This window comes from Leptidea sinapis, chromosome 8 (genome assembly GCF_905404315.1).
Source record: "Leptidea sinapis chromosome 8, ilLepSina1.1, whole genome shotgun sequence".
In the NCBI taxonomy this organism is placed as follows: Eukaryota; Metazoa; Arthropoda; class Insecta; order Lepidoptera; family Pieridae; genus Leptidea; species Leptidea sinapis.
The window spans coordinates 15,839,078-15,860,347 of NC_066272.1; the positions used below are offsets into that span (position 1 = coordinate 15,839,078).

The 21,270-nt window shown below is 37.9% G+C and overlaps 1 pseudogene; it reads right to left on the minus strand.

Annotated features, from left to right (window-relative positions):
* The window catches only part of LOC126965599 (cytochrome c oxidase subunit 1-like), a 42,761-nt pseudogene extending 22,043 nt beyond the window's left edge, over nucleotides 1-20,718 (minus strand).
* Between the last annotated feature and the right edge of the window lie 552 nt (nucleotides 20,719-21,270).

Consider the following 21,270-nt stretch of genomic DNA (forward strand, 5'->3'; position numbering starts at 1 on the left):
TTTTCATCTCAAGCGGCTCAATCTAATCGCGTACCAAAGACACATTCTCTAATCGTAGCAGGTGAAAGTCCAGCAAATATGAATAGTTCAAAAACGGCGAAATCTCTTATTACCTGCGCCTTTTGTAATGAATCGCATAGCATTTCATCATGTCCAGAGTTTCTAAAAAAATCTACCGATGAACGCATGAAAATTGCAAATGATAAAAACTGAGGCTTTAACTGTTTAAAGTCTTCTCACCAACTGAAGAACTGCAGTAGCATTTTCTCTTGCCGCATCTGTAAGCGTAAGCACCACACATTGCTCCACCGCCATACGTCAGCCAAACCCAACGAAACTGTATCAACATTGGTCTCAAGGCCATCAACGAATACAAACGTACTGCTAGCGACGGCGATCGTACAGGTCAGAGATGCATCAGGCAATATGCAATCATTTCGTGCGTTGTTTGATACCGGTAGCCAAAGTAATTTTATTACGGTATCGGCCGTCGAACGCTTAAAACTTAAATGGTCACAGACGGATACTTGTATTTGTGGACTTGGTGAAGCAGCTGCTTCCATCTCAGGAGTTGTCATGTGTAGTATCGGTGTCAATGAGAGAACTCTGTTCGAATTAGACATGCATGTGTTGTCAAAGATATGTGGCGAACAACCTATCGCAAATCTGAACACAACAGAATGGTCACATATCATAGGATTGCCTTTAGCTGATCCTGGGTTCGATATTCCTGGACCAATCGACATTTTGTTTGCCGCAGATGTATTTGCAGAGTCGTTTCTATACGAGCACATACAAGGAACCATAAATCAACCCACTGCCTTTAAATCGATTTTCGGTTGGCTTCTTCTAGGTAAAACAAAGTTAGCGTCAACCACGCTTTTAAACGCATCAGAATCAGATACGGAATTAAACACACTAGTAAAAAATCGTCTGAGTCGATGGCAGCTGTTACAGGCTTTTCATCAAAATTTTTGGTCCAGATGGAAACATGAATATCTAAATTCACTAACACAACGCGCTAAATGGACCAAGGATTGCAAACCATTACAAATCGGATCAATTGTTATCATAAAAGATGAAAATCGTACTCCATTGCACTGGTCCCTCGGTCGTGTGAAAAATCTTATCTCTGGTGCTGATGGAGTAAGTCAAATTGCAATTCTAAAAACTGCCACCAGTGATCAGTTACAACGGCCTTTGATAAAATTGTGTCCTCTCCCAATAGAGGACTAAACTCAATTATTTCTTTCTGTTTTAATTTAACCCTAGTTTAGTTTTAGTATTAAGATATTTTACTAGCTTTTATTATTTTTTTTATTCGTTGCATCGTTTTTATCGTTTCTATCGTTACTCATTTATTCATTTTGTGTAATAACCAGAAAATACCATAGGCATTTTGGTGGGCGGTATGTTCCGTTACCGTAACACGTTACACATAACGTTTATATTTCGCGCCACCGATGAACGATAGTTGGCACTTGAATTTAGTGCAATGACAACCTGCAGCTAACACTAGCTGTCATGCACGACGTTCTTGACGGATGTCAGAGCGAACGCACTCCGACGTGGTACCGCGTGTGGAGACACAGCCGTTAACGAAAACGGTTAGAAACGAAACCGTCGCGCGCGCGCATCATCTCCAAGATCCTATCGACCACGTGAGAATCCCTGTAGCTGGTGGAGAATCATCGAGTGTTAGTAGCAGTTCAAGGTACGTACGTGCATTGTATTGTTATTGCCTATTTCAAAGTGTTCACATCGTCATCGTTAGATCCTGTCGGTCTAAATTCCCAATGTGGCACGGGCCACCAAGTTGCGAGTTTGCCACAACGAGATTCAACAGAAGCTACAACAGAACTAATAAAATTCGACAGGTTTGTCATGGTTGATCTGGCAGCGACGAATCCATGCTGGGCTTCCGAGAGCTCGTGAAGAACATGGCGTGACAATATTGGGTGCAACAGAGACTCGAATACTTTTGACAAAGTTGACAGAATCGAGATCGGCCTGTAATTAGTAATATTCTCACGACCACCCTTCTTATAGATTGGGACAATTCTAGATTGTTTCCATTAGTCTGGGAAAATACCAGTATGCAATGATTTGTTGTAGATCATGCAGATTGGTACTGAAAGGGGGACGGCGCATTTATTGATCAGTAACGGAGGTATTGCATCAGGCCCAGCTCCCTTCTTCGTGTCAAGTCTTTTTAATTTCAGGATGACTTCCTCGAGCGTGACATAAACACGGCACAGAAAGTTATTAGATTTAGGTTGAACATAAATATTGACGTTTGGGAGATCTATAGTATCGTATACTGATGCAAAAAAAGTTGCAAACAAATTGCATACACTTGGACCATCAGTAGCTACCCTGTCATTATAGACCATTTTAGATGGATATGTGTTTGGTGATAGTCTTAAATTTTTTAGGTGAGTCCAAAAATATTTTGGATTATTTGCCAAATTATTTTCAATTGATTCAATATAATTATTATAGCATTATTTAATTAGGCTATTACTGATAGTTCTTAAGGTTTCGAATTTAAGTTTGTGTAATGGATTGTTGTAAATTTGTGCTTTTATCCTTATCTTATTCTTGAGTTTTAATATCGAAATAAGTTTATTGCTGTACCATATAGGATAATTTTTATCTCTAGCTTTAGCCTTAGGAACGTGTTTTTCAATTATTGAGTTAAGTCTATCATAAAAAATATCAAGCATATCATTTACATTGTCACAGCAAGCAATATTTACTATATATTTTCTAGATCTTTAAAAATAGCGTCATAGTTGGCCTTATAAAAGTTATATTTTTCAACATGCTTATCTTTAATGTTGCCTACCACATCTGATTTGAGGCTTATTGATAACGGTGGATGATGATCGTCAACTATACTGATGGGGTTGGCAATATTGTTATCATTTATTTGAATAGTATTTGCCAGGACCAGATCGAGTACTCCTTCGTTGGTGTTGAGTATGGAATTAAATTGCTTGAGCTCGTGTTCTTCAATGAAGTCTACAATGATAGAATCCAGACTGCAACAACACGATGGATATAAGTAGTTCAACTCGGGCAGTTTTGACCATGTTAGACTACCCATATTAAAGTCTCCTACAACAAGAACCTGTTCGTTTTTGTAGATTGCTTTGGAAGTGTTTGTCAAGAAATCATTAAGTGTATCTCTTTTGATCGGTGGCGGTAGATAAACAGCGCAGATAGCCAAATGGCTTGGTTTATTTTTTATCAGCAAGTCTACTGTCACCCACAGATCTTCGCAGTTGCTCTCCCATTGCGGTATTCGACTAGATTTAAATTGATTTTTAACCGCAAATAGGACTCCTCCTCCATTTTTTGTTTTGTTTATATTTGTTTGTTTCCTATCTCTACGATATACTATTTAGCGACTATCAATGAACTCTGGATCAAATACACCGTCATTGAGCTATGTCTCAGTGAATATGAGGATATCGAAATCATTAGATAAGATATTAAGTTTTACAACCCGTATTTTACTCTTTATCCCTCTTACGTTCTGATAGTATATATTTAGATTGGCGAACTTTAAGCGAATTAAAATAAGAGATTAGACGAAACAAATATTATTAAGATGTTAATTGTTCTAACTGTTCAATATTCCTCGCAACAATAAGTTCAGCCATGTCCGATTTCCTCAGAAACACACGTCCATTCTTTACCCATACATACTTATATTTTAACCTCTTAGCTGTTATCCTGGCAAAAGCGTGTATTTTCTTTAGCTCCGGGGTCAAGTGATCTACAACGTAGATTGGCTTCTTGTCGCCTCTTATTCCGACATGACTTGTGTTGAGTTTATCGTCCTTATTTTTTTTATTAAATTTAATATTTCCGGCTAAAAAATTATCACGAATGCGTGGACTTGAGAATTTCACAATAACAGAGCGTGGGCGCGCATTTCCTGGATTTAGTTTTGCTATCCTGGTGCACTTATGGATATCTGCGTCTTCAATCGTATTGCCAGTAACTTTTCCGATTTGAACATTGTATGCAGTCAAATATGGATAAAACCCGTCGGAACCTGAACTTACAAACGAAAATTTGAATTCAGAAGATGAAGTAGACATTGAAGAAGAGTTAGTACCAGAAGAAAACATTAATCAACAAAGTAATAAAGTATATCACCCACGGAAAACTCCAAGAATCATACGCTATCGACATAACGATATGGCAAACCAAATGTTAGACTACAAACGTGAAATGGTTACGTTGTATATTCCATTTCGTAATGAAGAAAGGGACATTTTGGCTGAAATGCGATTCAATCAAATTTATGAAGAAAACGAACAAGTGATTTTAGCTCGTCGTGAAGAGTTCGAAGCAAATTTAGATATTGACAAAATTATTGAAGCATACAGAAAATTATGTTACCCTGATGAAAATGAGGAAGACCTTGAAATTTTGCCGCTTATACAACATGATGCAAATCCATTTATTGAATTTTACAACAATCCAGACTCAGGTACTGTTTTGATTTAGAGTATAGCATTAATATGTAAAATACTAACATAATGATTTTTGTTTCAGGATTCAATGAAGGTCTTTTTGTGGCGAGCATGCATTTACTTGGACCCATTGCTCGGAAGAAAAATTTGATAGATAATACGGTGTTTTATGAGCTAATGCAACGAGCAAACACTCGTCAAATATCTTTGCTCAATCATATGATTGATCATCTGCATACGCCCAATCGTCCACCAATGCAAGTATTTTCAACTGGGCCTGCCGGTAGTGGGAAAAGTTATACCGTTTTAATGGTCAAAGAAATTTACAACCGTTTTACAGATAACTGTGGAACTCTTAATGCATATATTGTTGCAGCATCAACTGGTAAAGCTGCAGTTGCAATCGATGGAACTACATCACACACCATTGAGTATTTCTACTGTAGGACTCATCGCACTAGTTAAGGGTGCTCACCCTATAGATTTATGCTTTGTCAGCCAAAGTAGAGCATAGGAACAAGTCGTAGGTACCTTTACTTTACACGTGTAGAACCTTCTGGAAACAATATTGCTGATGTACCAAATTACTTTCCCACAGAAATTATTTCTGATGTACCAAATTGCTTTCCCACAGAAATATAAATCTCTTTGTTAGAATAAGCTATATAATGTAAGTTTCCGTAAAATTTATTATTCTGTGTTTAGTCTTAGCTCTGTAAACATTGTAAATCCGGTTTATTGAATAAAGTTATTTTTTTATAAAGTAACCATTCAGTTATTCCTTGACTGGCGCAGCCGGGTGACCTTGTCGTTTGGGTCCTCTGTGCCATCGCGAATAAAAATTTTCGGGCAACAAAGAAGGCTTCGTTTTAACGATTAAACGGGTCAACGAACCAAAAATAAATTTGTCAAGAGAAGACACGGCGCGGAGCAAGCTGACCAGAATCACTTATCACAGAAGGAGAGCGGAGAAGCGGGTTATGTGAGTAAATCTTTTCACTATCCTGTAAAATTTCCTGTTATATTTTCCTGGTGATCTTTATATGTGTTTCGTGTAATAAAAGGGATTAGAAAAAGCCCGTCTAGCACGTTGCATAAACAATTTAGTTAGTAAAGTGATTAAAATCTCACGTTAGTTAGTTATTTTGTATTTGAATTTTATTTAATAAATAAAAATGGAAGGAATCGTAGCTGTACCTTCGGAAATTTTGAAAATAATTCAAGTATTCAGTGGAGAGACAAGACTCTTATCGTTGTTCATCCGCAAAACGGAATACAGTATTAGTTTATATAGAGGAACTCAAGTACAAAATGAATATATTTTTAATGCAATTACTAGTAGATTAGGCGGGGAAGCAGCTAACTTAATTGGTGAAAGAGAATCAATACAGACTTGGGTTGAATTAAAACAAATATTACAGGATCATTTTGGGGATCCAAGGACGGAGGATGGCCTTGTCCTTGAGTTAGAAAGTTTGAAAATAAATAGGGACGAAAGTTATTTAGATTTTTGTAACCGAATTCAACAAGTAAAGAGTATTTTAATAGCCAAAATTTATGAAACTGTCGATGATGCAGCTGTTAGGTTATCTAAACAAAATGTATACACGGATCTTTCTATGAAAATTTTCTTGTTTAATTTGCCGAAATATTTAGTAAGGTTAGTGCGATTGAAAAATGTCTCAACATTAGAAGACGCATTAAAAGCTGCTCTAGAGGAACAATATTTTCAAGAAGTTTATGATCAAAAACAAACAAGGTCCACTCAAATTAATCAAAACTTTCAACGGCGAAACATCCACCAATATAATTTTAATCAACAAGCATCGACAAGTACATACAATAACTCGGCGAAATTGCAACGGTCTATTAATAATTTCACCTCTCATCGTAATAATTCACCACATTATGCATTTCAAACAGAAAAAGGGAATAGGCCCCGTAATAACTTTTCTCCGCATAATTCATTACAATTAAGAAACAATAATAGGAACCAGAATAATCCTTTGAATCAAAATAATCCATCCTATAATAATTATAATACATTGGAACAAACGAGGCCGCAGTTCCCACACCGGCAAAATGCTGACAACGCTCGTCGCGGCTCGCAACACGTACAGCCAATGCCGGCGACGGTTGTCAGGATCAGGTTGCAATACCGATGTAACCATGAGAACAGCTAGTTCGAGACGTGTGAACTATACTGATTATAATCATAATGAAAATAATGTGTTACCAAGTACTTTTAATGATAATGAACAAGTAGGAAATTTTTACATAAGGGCCCCTACACACGAGAACGGATAAAATTAAATTGTAATATATTAAATCTCCCGCATATACGTATACCAGAAATTAATGCTATCTTAATGATTGATACCGGTAGTCAACGCTCGTTTATAAGCCCAAAGTTGAAGTAGTTAGTACTCATGCTAGCAGTAAGCATAATGAAGTAGTGTTTAAACCTTTACCTAGATTATTTAAAAGTGATGAATGGCACAAATTTTATATTTACTGTGTTGATGATAGGTATAACGGCTTAATTGGTAGTGATTTATTGACTAAACTTCACGCAAATATCGATATGAAACATAAAAAATTATTTACAAAGGGCACTTGCATACCGATTATTTATAGTCTGCCAATACGTGAAATTTATGTGTTACCTCCACGTAGCGAATTAAGGGTCAAACTTCCAGTAAATTTGTTACATGGTGAGGGCATATTAAACTTCACAGAATTTACTGAAGGTGTTAGAATGCCAATAGCTTTAGTAAACTGTATACATGGTTACGCGACAACTGTTATTCAAAATTCCAGATCCGAGCAAATGGAATTAACAGTGACTTCTTCTTTTAAAGTCGAATAGTAATCAGGAACGAATTTAGAATTTGATGGGTAAATTTAAATTTTACTGATAAGTTTAATTATAACATAGATCAACTGTTAACAGATAATCTCTCAAAGTTAAGAGTAGATCATATGAATGAGGAGGAAAAGCAATCAGTAATTAATATTTGCAAAGAATTTAAAGATATTTTTTATTGTGAGGACGTACCTCTTTCTTTTACTAATGAGGTAAAGCACAAAATTAGGACTAACAATTAAGATCCAATACATATTAAAGCCCATAGCTTACCGCCTACATAAACAGCAGAAATTAACGTGAACCAAGTAGAGAAAATGCTCAAAGATAACGTGATTCAAAAGTCTTTTTCACCTTGGAGTGCACCGGTTCATCTGGTACCCAAGAAAGTAGATAATTCAGGCATAAAGATATAGAGGATGGTCATAGACTACAGACGCCTTAATGAAATAACTATTGACGATAAATGCCCTCTTCTGAATATCAATGATCTTTTTGATAAACTAGGCAAGAGTACATATTTCACAACTTTAGATTTAGCGAGTGGATACCATCAAATAGAGGTGGAAAATGAGGATAAAGCCAAGACAGGATTTAGCACCCCTTTTGGTCACTACGAATTTAATAGAATGCCATTTGGCCTAAAAACGGCACCGGCTACATTCCAGCGAGCAATGGACAACGTTCTAAGGGGATTACAAGTTATCCATTGCCTCGTATACCTTGATGACGTAATAATCTTTGCTAAAAGTATTCAAGAGCATAACGAAAAACTTAGAGCTGTATTTGAAAGATTTCGCGAAACCAACTTAAAAGTGCAACTAGACAAATCTAATTTTTTACGTAAGGAAGTGTTATATTTAGGGCACACGATAACTAGCGAGGGCTTAAAACCTAATAATGATAAGATAGAAGCCGTACTAAAATATCCTATACCGAAAACCACAACGGAAATCAAAAGTTTTCTTGGTCTTATAGGATATTATAGGAAATTTATTAAAGACTTTGCGAAAATTACAAGGCCGCTTACAGTCTGTTTGAAAAAAGGTAAAAGTATTGTTTTAAATGCTGATTATATAGAAAGCTTTGAAACTTGTAAAAAACTTCTCACAAATGCCCCATTATTACAATTCCCAGATTCCAATAAGCCTTTTATTTTGACCACTGATGCATCAAACTATGCAATCGGGGCAGTACTTTCACAAGGCACAACAGGCTCAGACAAACCTGTGGCATATGCTAGCCGAACTTTGAGTGATACAGAGTCTAGGTATAGCACCATAGAGAAGGAACTTTTAGCAGTCATCTGGGCAGTAAAGCATTTCAGACCGTATTTGTGGGGTAAAAAGTTCCACATTTATACAGACCATAGGCCCTTAGCCTGGCTTTATTCACTTAACAAACCAAATAGTAAACTCACTAGACGGCGCCTTAGACTTGAGGAATATGATTTTGAAATTAATTATAAAAAAGGGTCACAAAACTCAAATGCAGATGCTTTATCTCGTGTAAAAATAAACAGCTTAAGAGCGGATAGTAATAATATCGTAGTTTAAATGGTAGACAAATTAGGGAAATAAAGGTTAATATGTTAGATAATGACAGCGAATCAATGCAAGTTAATATAGATGATAAAGAAACTACTAGGATTTTAGAAGATAAAAATAAAAGTGAAGTAACAATTTGCTTATCAGAATCGGATTCAGATAGAATGAGTTTAGATAGAAAAGAGATTCCTGTCATAGACATATCGGAATCAGATGACGGAGCTACTGCTCACTCAATAACGAATAGGGAACATGAAGGCATACCAATTTTAAATGAAGCCATTGACACCAAACGTAGACAAATACTTATCTACATTTGGTATAAAAATGACATCAGTGTAAAAGACATCTAATAATAGCCAAAAAATATTTGAGGTTCACATGCCTGCTATTAATAATGAACATTTAGTTAAACAGTTTTTAAAAGAGTATATAGACTTTAAACAAAAGTATTTCATTTATGTCGAAGAGGAAATATTTAGGAAAATATTTAATAAAGTAGTAACAGCTTTATATAAAAAAGGCTCTCAAAATTTAATAGAATGTACAGAGAGAGTAGTAAATGTAACAAATGAAAAGAGCAAAGAGAGATTGTTATTAAATATCATGAGGGCAAAACTGTTCATCGGGGTATACGAGAAACATTCACAAAGCTTAGAAGACACTATTGGTGGTCTAACATGAAAGTTATGATTTCTGCCATAATAAATGCATGCGAGCAGTGTAGGAAAATGAAATATGATAGAAAACCCATTAAGCCCCCAATACAACTCACTCAAACACAGTGTATGCCATTTGAAGAAGTTTTTATGGATCTTTTGTATATAGAAATTAATTATTATTTAACTATAGTGGACGCGTTTAGTAAGATAGCACAAGCATTTAATGTACCCAATAGAAGTACGCCGGAAATTGTTAAAGCATTAATTAAGTACTTTAGTATCTATGGAGTCCCAAAAAAGATAAATAGCGACCCCGGCACTGAATTCAATAATAATCTAATTAAAGAATTACTGAACTTGTACAAAATTGAAATGCATGTAGGGACACCAAAAAACCCCAATTCAATGGGTATTGTTGAACGTTTTCATTCGACAGTTCTTGAAATTTATAGGTTAGCAAAATATGAAAAAAGCGACCAAAATGCAGCATCAGTAAGACATATGCTATTATGGCATACAACAACACTATTCATAGCGTAACGAATTTCACACCTTTTGAAATAGTATTTGGACATACAGAATCAGGAAAAGCGTTTGATATAGATAGAGATAAAATTTATTACAGAAATAAGTTCAGGATCATAGGAAAAAACTCAAGGTATTATATGAGTATGTAAGCGAAAAGATTATAGAGAATAAAAGTAAAGTGGTAGAGAAAAAAGGCGGTGAAAAGCCTCCAGAGATACAGGAAGGAAACGAAGTTTTCATGAAAACAACTAGGAATCGAAAAGGCAAGGAAATGCCACGGTACGAAAAAGCCAAAGTTATAGAGAAAATTAATAGGAATATTGTACCGGTAAAATTAGGGAAAACGAATACAAAAGTAGCAATAAAAAACGTAAAACGCCCTCCACAGGTGGTGCCAAGCAGTCTTGACGCTCCTGTTGCTAGTGGAATCAGCAAGCAGCGTAAACCTGCACGATATGAATCAGAATCCGGGAATAGCGCCGTTACGGATAAGTACAGCAGTGATTCAGAATAGCCAGTGGACTATTTTTAAGACGTTAGATTTAGAAACTTTAGCTAAATACTTAGAAACTAACATTAACCAGTATTTTAGATTAAAAGATATGATTTACTCGCAAAATGAGTATCATAATGAACTTGTAGGATTAGCTTCACAGATTGAATCTTTTATGCAACTTACAAAAGATAGATTTAAACAATTTATGCCCAGTAAAAGGCTAAAAAGAGGCTTAATAAACCCGTTAGGTTCTATTATTAAATTAATTTCAGGCAATTTAGACAATGATGATGCTCCCGTGTCAACTCCATGCCAGCAAATAGAGAATCATCGAGTACTTTGTGAGGAAGATAACATCGTGCAATACGCTGTCACTACGTGCATAGAACAAATAATGCTTCTTAAAAACTATTCTTCATGCCATAAGAATGTTGTACAAATAGAGGACCTTAGAAGTCACCTAGTAGCAAATAGAATATGGTTACTTTTCACAAAGAAAAACGTAATTCATACTGAGACCTGCCAGGAAAGGAAGCCAAGAAATACAACCTAAAAGGAACATTTTTGGTAATTCCCAATGGAAGCTGTGAAACACAAATCGGCGACAAGATTATCAGTAAAGTAGCTGAAACAAGGACACCCGAGGTGAAATTGCTGCTAAATCCTGTAACGATGCCAGAGCTGCAACAAATAGAAGACAGCCAGGTCAACCTTCGCGGTGTAGACCTTAACGATATCAAAGATATTCTCAATAGCGCAAAATACAATAGTGAAAGTGGTGATAAAAATAAAATTTCAGTGACCCAGGTTATAAGTGTATGGACAATAAGTATCATAGTAATAATGTTTGTGTTTTTAATAGCCTTTGTAATTAAATTTAAGTTAAATTAAAGTTGTTTAAGAATATCCTTCAGATACGTCGAAATCATCTGGAACCAAAAGATTCGTCTCTAGCTGATTTCTCTCTTAAGGGGGGAGGAGTTAAGGGTGCTCACCCTATAGATTTATGCTTTGTCAGCCAAAGTAGAGCATAGCAATCAGTCGTAGGTACATTTACTTTACACGTGTAGAACCTTCTGGAAACAATATTGCTGATGTACCAAATTACTTTCCCACAGAAATATGACTCTCTTTGTTAGAATAAGCTATATAATGTAAGTTTCCGTAAAATTTATTATTCTGTGTTTAGTCTTAGCTCTGTAAACATTGTAAATCGGGTTTATTGAATAAAGTTATTTTTTATAAAGTAACCATTCAGTTATTCCTTGACTCACTCAGCTCTGAAAAATAATAATAATAAATAATAATAAAACTTTTATTTGGAACAATTTAACAAAGATAATACAAACAAGTAAAAACGATGATAGCTGCAAAAGTATAAACTGCAGCGCAGCTAACAACGCCCTTCTCCGAATACAATAAGGAATAATGTTCCATGCACAAAGAACTAAATAGTAAACAGGGTACGGTTATTAATAAAAAATAGTACAGGACATGTTATTTGAAATATATACATCATTATTATTATATTATGTGTTTAGTTTTGGGTGAAGAGTGTGGGTGAGTGTTAGAGATACGTATATAGTAAGTGAAGTTTGTTACATTTGTGCTGTGTGTGATTTTCTTAGGTGTGAGAGGGAGTGATGAATATTTTACACATCTACAAGTTTCTCTGTATCTTCATAATCTAATGTTTTTAACCAGGAGTCAAGTTTCGCTTTACATTTCCTCTTGGTCAGTGGTAAGCTAATTTGTATCGATCACTTTTTCGGTATGTAAAAATTATTATCATAGATGAGTGTAGTATGATTGGCGCACAAATGCTTATCAAAATAGACGAGAGGTTAAAAAAAATCACAGGCAATCACGACGTGCCATACGGGGGCTTAGACATTCTAATGATTGGTGACTTGCGACAACTTCCACCAGTACGCGCTACCGCAATCTACAAGCAACCAAAACAAAGTATTGCAGGGCCTATGCTCTGGCGACAACTACAATACTCTCATCCGTTACATGAAGTAATGCGTCAAGGAGATCGAGTGTTTTCGTCTATTTTAACAAAAAATGGTAGTGGATCACAGTTAAGTTTAGAGGAAAAAAATATTATCGAATAAAGAATGTTCACTGAAGACGAAGCTAAACAAATGTGTCCATCAGGAATTCGATTATTTTTTCAAGTTAAGAAAGTTGAAAATTACAACAATTCGATCCTATCGACGTATGATACAAAATACGAGTCAATTGCTGAGGACATAATCATGAATTGTGATGACCCGGTACTTGCTCAAAAATATTTAGATGCATTTGCAAAAAAAGCACCCGTTGATGCCGGTGGGCTGCCACATAAAATAATTTTTGTTAATGATTTACCGTACGTCATAATAAAAATGTTGACGTTTCAGACGGAATCGCTAACGGTAATGTAGGGAAATTGATACATCTTGAATTTGACGATACTAAATTAATTAGAGTGTGGTTACTGTTTCCGGACAAGAATGTGGGGATAAAAATCCGACAAAAATTTGCTCATCGCATCGAGGAATTAAATATTAATATATTGCCAATCAAGTCATTATCAACTTCATCACCAATCAACGGTCGTCAAGGTAATACTGTAATAAAACGAAAACATTTTCCATTATCAGCTTTCAATGCATCAACGATTCATAAAGCGCAAGGAGGAACGTACAGTAAAGTTGTTTATCATTACGAAAAAAGTCATGCTCAAGAATTAGTTTATGTAGCCCTTAGCCGCGTCACTGGTTTAAACGGTCTTTACATCGTGTCAGAAGATAGCAACAGAAAAAATTATCACACTGGTTGTCGGGTTACTAAACAAACACAAGACTTGAGAATAGAATTAGAGCGACTTTCGTTGAATCCACTAATTACTATCACCGATGAAATCTTGAATTTCATTATGAGTCGACGGGGTTTTTCGATGATATTATTCAATGTCCAAAGCTTACAAACTCATTCGAAAGATATTTATGCAAGTCTGACAAAATCAATCAATATTCTTGTTTTATGTGAAACTAATTTGAAAAATAATGAGCAAATAAATATTCCCAATTTTTATTGTGTGAGTAGGCAGAAACATAGTACTTCTCGCTGTGGTGGAGTAGCTATACTAAAAACAATGATAATTCATTGAGGGTTCATTCAGTAATGCAAACATACATCAATAACATAACGTAAGTCAAGCAACTGCTTCCGAATCTGCTGTGGGAGATTTTTGTGCAGCTATTTGTCAACTTGATGAAAACAGAAAACTCGTGATTGCGTCAATATATTATAAAGTAAATCAAAAAATAGATGATGTAATGGATTTTCTAGGTTTTCATGTAGCTCCCATTTGCTACGTCATCAGCTCAAATCTTCCGTTCTCGAGATATATTTTAATAAATGCCTGTTATTTTGTCTGGCGATTTTAATACAGATTTCAAGAAAGAAGAATCTGCTCCACTCATTGAATACTTGAGAGAAGTATTTAATCTTGAAATGAGAAATGTACCCACCACGAGATATGGTACAACGATCGATGCGGTTTTTACTAAATACATTGAAAAAATCGAATGTAAATCACTGTTCACGTATTTTAGTAACCATAAAGTATTGGTTACATTTATAAACTATGAAACTCATAATGAAGATTGAATAAATAATAGAATGGTTGAAAATAATTGAAAAACGGATCAAAATTACTCAACAATAGTAAAATATTGTTTTCAGTTTTTTGATATGTGTCTATAATCTAAATAATTGTTAAGAATTATGTAAGTCGTACTCTATAAGATACAGAGTTCAATAAAAATATTAGTTAGAGACAGTCTAATTTTATTATTTCCCATTATCATTCCAATTTTCCAAGTATAAAATTAAGATTGATAAAGCTATTTTTATACCCTTAATGGAATATTATTCGAAAAATTTTTAGTTAAATGTCTATAGTGTGAAAAAAAGTTTCACTTTTACCGTGGTTTCATAAAACCACACAACAGATTTTTTTTTATAAGAGAGGGCTCACGGGATGGGGAGAGATGAGGCAACCGCCCATGGACATCCGCAACAACAGGTGTGTCAAGAAATGCGTTGCCGGCCTTTAAGGTGGGAGTATGCTTTTTTCTTGAAGGTCCCTAAGTCGTATCTGTTCGGGAAGACCGCTGCCGGTAGTTGATTCCACAAAGTGGCTTGCATGCAGTCAAGAAATTTCGAACAAAACGCGCGGTTGTGGAATGCCAGACGTCTACGTGATGCGGATGGTACTATGCACGTAATGTCCGAAATGGTGGAATTCGGCCGCTGGAATCAACCCGAACAGCTCCTCTGAGCACTCCTCGTGATAAATGCGGTAGAAGATGCAGAGAGAACCCACATCTCTACGCAATGCTAGAGAATCAAGCCAATCGGAGATGACTTGATCGTCGATGATTCAAGCCGCTCTTCGTTGTATGTGGTCAAATAGAAGAAGCTGGTACTGGGGAGCACCCGCCCAGAGGTGAGAACAGTACTCCATGTGAGGAATTTGCGCCTTATAGAGTTGCAGGCGGTAGCTTTTTGTGAAGTACTGTCTCGCCTTACTGAGTACACCAAGCTTTTTTGAGGCCATTTTGGCCTTCTCTTCCAAGTGACCACGGAACTGGACGTCGCTCGATATATCGACGCCAAGTATGCCAATACAGGCTGTGGCAGTTAGAGGAGTGATCTCGAATCGAGGGGATACGACATTATTAACCCCAGTTTGACGGTTGCTGGAGCCGATACGCTAGCGGCGTACAGTATTACTGGTTCCACGGTAGCTACATATATAATTCGAATTATTTCTGGGTGAAGGCCCCAAGTGTTTTTAGCTGCCCCGGATAGCTGGTTGTATATGCCTATCGCCTTCCTGCAGACATTCGAAACATGAGTATTAAAGGTAAGTTTGCTATCTATTTTGACACCTAGAATTTTTAATACGTTGATCTATCTTCTAAATATCGGTACCGCCCATGTTCAGGCGTGGGGTGTCGTATTTAAGTTTTCTTGTAATGGTCTTATGCGGGGCGAATTTAAGCTTGTTTTCTACACCCCACGCCCAAACAAGCTTGAAAGCGCTGTTGGCTTTCTTTTCGATGTCTAATGCTGTTTTTCCGTCAAATACCAACAGCACGTCATCTGCAAATGCCTGACAGTGGACTCCACTTTTGTCAAGGCATTTGAGTAGGGGGTCTAACAGGAGGTTCCACAATAGTGGACCGCTAATAGACCCTTAAACGCAGCCCTTATTTGTCACCTTACCGAACTCTTCTCCTGCATATCGGACATTTACCTTTCTGCTGGTGAGGTAACTATCTATAATTCTTCTCAAGTTCAAGGGGCATTTTTCCTCAGACAGTCGGACTCTTATAGCTGGCCACCAGGCGCTATCGAAGGCTCCCTCTATGTCTAGTGTTATTAATTTCTTTTGGTTTAACTTGATGTTGATATATTGCATCAAGTCATAGAGGGAGTCTTCGGTGCTTCTTTGTGGCATGAATCCGTACTGGTGAGTACTATTTTGCCAATAAGTGGAACTTAAGGCGGCGTACCAGTATCTTCTCTTAAATCTTGCCCAGCATTGGCAGTAGACCGATAGGCTGATAAGCCTTTGGATCGCAGTAGTTTACTTTCCTTGCTTTCCTAAGCACGATAACAGCGGCTTCTTTCCAAGCTTCAGGGAAGTAACACTGCTCTAGGCATTTATTTATGATGTGCAAGAATAGTACTGGGTCGTTTTCTATTGCCCGGCAGCATATGTCTGCAGTAAGGCCACCAGCTCCTGGGCCTTCTTGGGGTTGAACGAATTTATAGACCGTTTTAGTTCATTCATTGTGAACGGTTGATCATTAAAGCTATCCTGTCCTTCCATGTTTACAGTGTTTGCCTGCTTACGGACCTGACGATGATGGGAGTTGTCACTTTCTTCTAGGTCTTTAGGGTGGAAGGTACGTGCCAATATTTCGACAGAACCTTTTGCGTCGAGTGTTTCTCCATCCCTTTCCAGTGGCAGGTCTTCCTCTCTGCGCGTGGTTCTCCCGATAACTCTGTAGATCCCTTCCCAGACACCCTCCCTCTCCTGTTTCTCACAAAACAATTTCCAACTATCAATCTGAGATTGGGTTGCAAGCGATTCATATTCTTGTTTGAATTTGAGAGATTCGGCAACGATCTTTTTTCTTCGAACTGAGGCTGCACATCTGATTCTTCTTTTCCTGGTAGCGACTTCCCTTTTCAACTGTGCCTCCGTCCACCACGGCAGAGCGAGTGTTGTTTTTTGTTTTATTTTAGGTATTGTGTGTGAACATGTTTGAATTATAATATCTGTGTAACTATTTATCATTTTTTCTAATTGGTTGGTGTTGTTGATTTGGTCTATTTTATCTAGAGTTATGTTATCAGTTTTTAATTGGCCCAGTTTCGTATGAAAATGGGCCCAATTCGCTTTTTTGTGTTATAAATTCTTGTGATTCTAATTATCTGTGCCTCTTGCGGATTTTGTAAATGTATGTGGAATGCAATGGAACGTTGTAGTCGGAGCTTGTGAGGCCTTCGACAACCTTCCAATCGTCTACCAGGTCCAGAATGTTTGTAGAGCACGCCGTAATATCTATGTAACTACAGAATCGATTACCTCCTCTAATTGTATCGTAAGTCGGTATTTTCCCTTTATTCATTATATTAAGATCAAGTTCCGTGAGCACTCCCAATATTTCTTCACCTCTATTGTCAGTCGAATGGTTTCCCCACCATAGGCTTTTAGCGTTGACATCTCCTCCGACTAACCATTTTTGGGGTTTGATTTCTCGCTTAATTCTCTTTAAGTGGTTTAAGAAGGGGTGGAGTGGCTGGTCAGGCTCAAAGTATAGGGAGGCGAGTGTTATCTCCCGTGTGCTGGTTTTTATCCCCACCACGACGATGTTGTTTGTGGTGAGGTTAGGGTACTGTATTATTTTCAAGTCTGCATTTAGGACGACTATCGCAGACTTGACTGTACCCATTCCGACGTTAGCACATTGGAAGACGCGATATTTAGACGACTACCTCCAACGACACATATTCAAAATGATCCGTACCCCGGTGAAAACAAGGGAATCAATTGAAGTAACCTCACCCGCTGCGACAACTGCTGAAACCAAAAGACAGCCAAAACCACAATATAAAAACAAAACAATTGAGGCCAAAGCCTACTTAACAAATGCTAAATTGCACTTAAGCAATAGTCGGAACCTAAAATGCGAGATCAAGGCTGAATTAACGGATGCCATTGAAAAGTTATTCCTTATGGTGATAGAGCTTGAAGGCAAATTGGAATCGCAGGATACTCTACAGCGAGACGAGGTATCCACCATTGAAATACTAGAGGTGCATAGTAAGCATATACTGCAAGAAACGAGGGAAAATAGAAACCAAATTGAAAAGCTGACCGAAATTGTAAAAGAACGTAGCGAAAGACAAGAAGTATTAACCTCCTATGCAAGCGTGGCTGCAGCTGGTATTGCAAAAAATCATTCGGCCAGAAATACGCTTCACTCAGTCGTGACGTCCTCTAAGGATGAGGGAGATACCGGCGACCAGGTCCTCGAAAGATTAAAACAAGCAGTAGATGCCAAAGAGGGTTGGGTCAGCGGGTTGAAAGAGTAAGAAAAGCTAACGACAGAAAGATTATTCTAGGATTTAAAACTATAGAGGAAATAAAGAAAGTAAGGGACAGATTGGAAAATAAAGGGAATAATCTAGGAGTTGAAGAAATACGCAATAAGGACCCGCTTCTGATCCTTAAAGGCATCCTAATGGCAAATACTGTAGCTTACTGCTAAAGGCACTCCAGGCAATCAAACCCGATACTTAATTTTACAAGCTAATCTTCAAAGAAAGAAACTAGCAACAAATGAGTTACTACTTGAACTCCTACAGGAACCTATGTGGGTGGAGTAAAAAATATGCGCAGTCAAAAAGGCATTCGCGTCTTCCAATGTGCTAACGTAGGAATGGGTACAGTCAAGTCTGCCATAGTCGTCCTTAATGCAGACTTGAAAATAATACAGTACCCTAACCTCACCACAAACAACATCGTCGTGGTGGGGATAAAAACCAGCACACGGGAGATAACACTCGCCTCCCTATACTTTGAGTCTGACCAGCCACTCCACCCCTTCTTAAACCACTTAAAGAGAATTAAGCGAGAAATCAAACCCCAAAAATGGTTAGTCGGAGGAGATGTCAACGCTAAAAGCCTATGGTGGGGAAACCATTCGACTGACAATAGAGGTGAAGAAATATTGGGAGTGCTCACGGAACTTGATCTTAATATAATGAATAAAGGGAAAATACCGACTTACGATACAATTAGAGGAGGTAATCGATTCTGTAGTTACATAGATATTACGGCGTGCTCTACAAACATTCTGGACCTGGTAGACGATTGGAAGGTAATCGAAGGCCTCACAAGCTCCGACCACAACGTTCCATTGCATTCCACATACATTTACAAAATCCGCAAGAGGCACAGATAATTAGAATCACAAGAATTTATAACACAAAAAAAGCGAATTGGGCCCATTTTCATACGAAACTGGGCCAATTAAAAACTGATAACATAACTCTAGATAAAATAGACCAAATCAACAACACCAACCAATTAGAAAAAATGATAAATAGTTACACAAATATTATAATTCAAACATGTTCACACACAATACCTAAAATAAAACAAAAAACAACACTCGCTCTGCCGTGGTGGACGGAGGCACAGTTGAAAAGGGAAGTCGCTACCAGGAAAAGAAGAATCAGATGTGCAGCCTCAGTTCGAAGAAAAAAGATCGTTGCCGAATCTCTCAAATTCAAACAAGAATATGAATCGCTTGCAACCCAATCTCAGATTGATAGTTGGAAATTGTTTTGTGAGAAACAGGAGAGGGAGGGTGTCTGGGAAGGGATCTACAGAGTTATCGGGAGAACCACGCGCAGAGAGGAAGACCTGCCACTGGAAAGGGATGGAGAAACACTCGACGCAAAAGGTTCTGTCGAAATATTGGCACGTACCTTCCACCCTAAAGACCTAGAAGAAAGTGACAACTCCCATCATCGTCAGGTCCGTAAGCAGGCAAACACTGTAAACATGGAAGGACAGGATAGCTTTAATGATCAACCGTTCACAATGAATGAACTAAAACGGTCTATAAATTCGTTCAACCCCAAGAAGGCCCAGGAGCTGGTGGCCTTACTGCAGACATATGCTGCCGGGCAATAGAAAATGACCCAGTACTATTCTTGCACATCATAAATAAATGCCTAGAGCAGTGTTACTTCCCTGAAGCTTAGAAAGAAGCCGCTGTTATCGTGCTTAGGAAAGCAAGAAAAGTAAACTACTGCGATCCAAAGGCTTATCAGCCTATCGGTCTACTGCCAATGCTGGGCAAAATTTAAGAGAAGATACTGGTACGCCGCCTTAAGTTCCACTTATTGGCAAAAATGAGTACTCACCATTACGGATTTATGCCACAAAGAAGCACCGAAGACTCCCTCTTTGACTTGATGCAATATATCAACATCAAGTTAAACCAAAAGAAATTAATAACACTAGACATAGAGGGAGCCTTCGATAGCGCCTGGTGGCCAGCTATAAGAGTCCGACTGGCTGAGGAAAACTGCCCCTTGAACTTGAGAAGAATTATAGATAGTTACCTCACCAACAGAAAGGTAAATGTCCGATATGCAGGAGAAGAGTTCGGTAAGGTGACAAATAAGGGCTGTGTTTAAGGGTCTATTAGCGGTCCACTATTGTGGAACCTCCTGTTAGACCCCCTACTCAAATGCCTTGAAAAAAGTGGAGTCCACTTTCAGGCATTTGCAGATGACGTGCTGTTGGTATTTGACGGAAAAACAGCATTAGACATCGAAAAGCAAGCCAACAGCGCTTTCAAGCTTGTTTGGGCGTGGGGTGTAGAAAACAAGCTTAAATTCGCCCCGCATAAGACCATTACAAGAAAACTTAAATACGACACCCCACGCCTGAACATGGGCGGGACCGATATTAAGAAGATAGATCAACGTATTAAAAATTCTAGGTGTCACAATAGATAGCAAACTTACCTTTAATACTCATGTTTCGAATGTCTGCAGGAAGGCGATAGGCATATACAACCAGCTATCCGGGGCAGCTCAGTTCCGTGGTCACTTGGAAGAGAAGGCCAAAATGGCCTCAAAAAAGCTTGGTGTACTCAGTAAGGCGAGACAGTACTTCACAAAAAGCTACCGCCTGCAACTCTATAAGGCGCAAATTCCTCACATGGAGTACTGTTCTCACCTCTGGGCGGGTGCTCCCCAGTACCAGCTTCTTCTATTTGACCACATACAACGAAGAGCGGCTTGAATCATCGACGATCAAGTCATCTCCGATTGGCTTGATTCTCTAGCATTGCGTAGAGATGTGGGTTCTCTCTGCATCTTCTACCGCATTTATCACGAGGAGTGCTCAGAGGAGCTGTTCGGGTTGATTCCAGCGGCCGAATTCCACCATTTCGGACATTACGTGCATAGTACCATCCGCATCACGTAGACATCTGGCATTCCACAACCGCGCGTTTTGTTCGAAATTTCTTGCCTGCCTGCAAGCCACTTTGTGGAATCAACTACCGGCAGCGGTCTTCCCGAACAG